This window comes from Coffea arabica, chromosome 5e, assembly GCF_036785885.1.
Source record: "Coffea arabica cultivar ET-39 chromosome 5e, Coffea Arabica ET-39 HiFi, whole genome shotgun sequence".
NCBI classification, from domain to species: domain Eukaryota; kingdom Viridiplantae; phylum Streptophyta; class Magnoliopsida; order Gentianales; family Rubiaceae; genus Coffea; species Coffea arabica.
Genome location: NC_092318.1, coordinates 3970426 through 3975121, shown reverse-complemented (window position 1 = coordinate 3975121; position 4696 = coordinate 3970426).

The following is a 4696-nucleotide window of genomic DNA, read 5'->3' as shown; positions in this document are numbered from 1 at the left end:
GAAGTACAACAAAAGATATCATCCTGCTAATTACATTTCGAAAATGAGACACAAATAGACATAAATAAAGTACAAGTATGGTGATCTAAAAGTAAGGACATGAAGATCTTGTTCACAATTTTATAGAAATCGAAAGGATTTTTAGCATATCAATTCTTAGTTGGGTGATAGAAATATTTGTGTGAGCTAAAAATGAAATTCGAGATTAGATGGCCAGAAAGTTTGGAATTATGGTATTATAAAGCACATAAAAAGTACAATATTAAAATTCAAGAATAACACAAAGGAAAAATCGTTTAAAACATCCCTCACATTTTGTAAAATGACTTTTTTCCTCCCTCACTTTTAAAAGTGTAATTTTATGTCCTTTACAAATTCATATTAGTCAAATTTGGTACCTACTTAGGTTTTTGACTAATTTGACTGGAAACCACCACGTGCCTTGCATATGATCATGTTTTAAGGGTAAAATTGTCAAATCAAATTTTACATAATCCGATTCATAGTCCGTCACATTTCACAAAATAATTTTTTTCTCCCTCACATTTGATAACATGAATGTTTTTCATCCTTCACATTCTTCAAAATGAATTTTTTCATCCCTCATTGATCATATGTGCGAATAAATTTTTTTAAACCCATGTATATATCTATTTAATTTTACCTAAACAGTATGAATAGCATGTAAGCGAAATCAAATAGAGATATATTACATGCTATTCGTACTGCTCATGTAATCTTAAACATTATCAAATATTTATATCAAATTAAATTTGGATAGAAAAAATAAACAAAGGAAAAGTATGACAAAAGGAAGTAAGTGATTGGCACTTTCAAATTAAAAACAATCATAAGGCAAGTAATTCAACAGTTAGTTTTAAAAATGGCGATTAGAAATTTTAGATTTAAATTGCAATTGTTAGTACGTCTATAGAATTCGAGTTATGACCCATTAATTAGATAGCCTTATTATACAACTCAATAAATAAATTATTACAAAAAAAAGTCACAAATATTGAATAGGTTAAAATGGTGAAATCATATAGATATATACATGGGTTTAAAACAAAATTGTTAGTTTTAAGCCCCTATATATATCTATTGAATAGCATGTGTATAAATACGATTAGCTTATTTAGCTGAAATCAAATAAAAATATATTACATATTATTTGTACTATTCAGGTAAAATCAAATAGATATATACATGGGTTTAAAGAAAAAAAAGAAGCTATTTATGCACAGAATTAATGAGGAATGAAAAAATCCATTTTGAAAAATATGAGAGATGAAAAAATTCATTATGTGAAATATGAGGGACGAAACAATTCATTTTGTAAAATGTTAAGGACAAAAAAAATTATTTTGTGATATGTGAGAGACTATGAATCGGATTATGTAAAATTTGATTTGATAATTTTGCCCTTAAAAAATGATTAGGTGCAAGGCACGTGGTAGATTCCAACCAAAAACTAGTCAGAAACTTAGGTAGGGACCAAATTTGATCAATGTGAATTTATAAGGAACATAAAATTACACTTATAAAAGTGAGGGATGAAAAAAGTCATTTTGCAAAATATTAGGGACTTTTTTGAACGATTCCCTAACACGAAATTAAATTATAAGGGACCAAAATTAAATTCAAAAAACAAAAAAAAAGAACCTAAATACCAGGAGGAAGAAGTGAGGGTGATGATTACTATTGCCAGAGTGCTACACAAAGATATAGAAGGAAAGAAATTTAGCACCGGAACTGAACAACACAAAATGGGGTAAATTATGATATTTTAAGTCATCTAAAATATATAACACAAAAAAATTAAAGAACAATACAAGAAAGAAACCAAAAACTAGGATGATGAAGAGAAGAATATTACTAGTGCTACATAAAGATTTAGAAGGAAAGAAATTTAGATTATCACTGTGCTCATTAGATCTTGAAATTCAATACTCGTATAGCCATAAGTAATGTAGATTTTGTGCCATATGCGCATGAAACACTGGCAGTCATGTCATAATTGAGAAATTTTTTTATTCATTTTCTTTTATTAAAAAATAAGTTAATTCATGACTAAGAAGTACAATCAAAGATATCACACTAATCATTACATCGGGCATAGATAGGCATAAATGATGTAAATGTATTGTAATATCAGAATGAGAGTCATGAAACCACGAAGATCGTGTAAAATATTTTACAAAAAAGGAATTTTACCTTATCATCTTTAATTATTCAAGTGAAAGAAATATTTGCACAAGATGAAAATGAAATGCGAGATTAGATGGCTAGAGAGAGGATTGAGGCAAGCAACAATATCTCTACTTAGCTTTTTCTTCTAGCTATCAAAGTGTTTGTCATAATTATTTAAGTGGAATATTATGAAGCAAGGCTATGATTTTCATCTACACTGTCAAAAACTTGACCTCTCCCAGTTAGCTTGTGCAAGTGACCTTTTCTTACTCACAGTTGCTATAAAAGATTCTTTGAAGTGATTGATAAGATTGTTCAGGACTTTGGGCTTTTATCTAGTTTACATCCTAACCTTCAAAAATTTCAAGCTTTTCCTTGTAGGATTTGATGATACAGTGACCACTGAACTTTGTAAATAGTGCATGTTCTAAGAGGGGAGTTGCTTGTAAGCTCTCGACTGCCACTGCTTACATCTAGACTATCTACAAAGGAGTTTCAGTTTTGACAAAAAAAAAAAAACAAAGGAGTTTCAGGCTATCTTTAGTAAAATTTAGCGAAAAATTCAAGGCTAGGCTAACAAGAAACTTTGCTACGTGGGAGATTGCAATTAATTCATGCTATTCTCAGTGGAATCCACCTACACTAGACGAGTGCTTTTGTACATCCTAAGGCAGTGTTCAAAGGGATTGGTAGTATGCTGACTTCACTTCTGCGGGCTGGTGAAGTGATGCAGCACTATTGTACCAAAGTTAGCTAGAAGAATGTCTGTCTGCCTAAAAAAGAGAGTGGACTTAGCTTGTTCGAACTTGCACCCAAGAACAAATGTTTGATTTTGAAACTATTGTGGAACATGTGTACCAAAAGATACATTCTTTAGGTTAAATGTGTCCTGAGATTGTTCTTAAGGGTTGTTTTCTGTGGGGGTGAAAATCCCTATGGACTGCCCTTAATCCAAGAGAAACGTTTCAAAACTTAGAGCGATAGCATAGCCTTTTATACAGAGAATGGTAGCCAATGTGAGCCGGGGGGGTGGGGGGGGGATATTTTTGGTTTGATAATTGGCATCCATTAGCCCAAGTACATTAACATTTCTCTCCAACCTGCCTTCTTGTTTTGATGTCAAAGATAAGATAAGATGGTAAATGCATCTACGACAGTCCTAGAAATAGTGAAATGGGCGGAGAAGGTCTGGAGAAGTCAAAATACCGACACAATGTGCTCCTGATCTTCTCATAGCATTTCCTAAAGAGAAGGGATAATTGTAGAAACCTCCCCTGAGGTTTTTGACAATAGCACTCACCTCCCCTATAATTTCTAAAATGGTACTAACCTCCCCTAGGAGGAAATTGGACCTATTACTAATAATAAATTGTATGATTTTACTTTTATAGCCTAACTAATTGCAGAAACTTAATGAACGAATTTTAGAAAAGGAAAATTATTTTTTGTCAACAAATTGAGTGACTAATTAAACTAGAGTACCTGTGCGTTTTAACATCATTAGCCATTGTAAGCAAAACTAAGGAATGGTGCCAATTGAGGGGAGAAAACGGCGTATATGTTTCCATATTATGTTTTTCAAACCAGTTAATTTAAGTCTAATATTATACAACTGTAGAGACAAAGACCAGTAAGCAATTCTGGAGTTTCTACTAAAGTAAGTATAAAGAGAATTTGCACAAATGTAACTACTCAAGTCATTTCTATTTCAAAACCTCCTCTAGTTCAGCCTACTGCTACTTTTCAAGTTGCTATATCTCTTTTCATTAATATAGTTATAACTCTGTAATCTGGAAATATCAATAGCAGCAACAGTTTTAGTATGTGATTTTAATGCACTTACTGCAATTTTCATTTACTAAAGACAACTTTATCTTATTAGTATGCACTTCTAATTACTTGTAACTATAGGCTTATCTCATGCTCAATAACTTTTAGTGATGTTTAAGTATACTGTTAATTAGCTAATTGTTCAACGATATTTTTTTTTGTATATGATTGGTGCTGATAATATAAGCAGTTATGTTACCCCCACAAATAGCTATTCACATTACTAATAGAGAGTTTTAAAAGTGAAGTGTATTTTTTATAAACTTTACTACAAGAACCTGGATATATAATCATTTAACTAGCCGTTAATATCCACCGTTGCTTCATGTATTGTTGGTAAACTTCATTCAATTGCTCTTACACCCGTTAAATTTTACTAATTCTTAATAAATTTTCATATTTTGTCATTTCATTGTTAATAAAACTTGGCAAGAAGTACGAAGGGCAAATCTGGTATAAATTTCTCATCTCACTCCTTAAAAAAATTTTTTAATGGTAACTTTTTTGGTATGGACTGAATCTACAACACAAACCTTAAGTTCAAGGGTGGTAAGTGCTATTTTCTAAACTATAAGGGAGGTGAGTGCTAGTGTCAGAAAACTCGGGGGAGGTTTATGCAATTTTCCCTAAAGAGAAAGATCAAACTATTTGGACCCCTAGTTCCTCTAGTAAATAT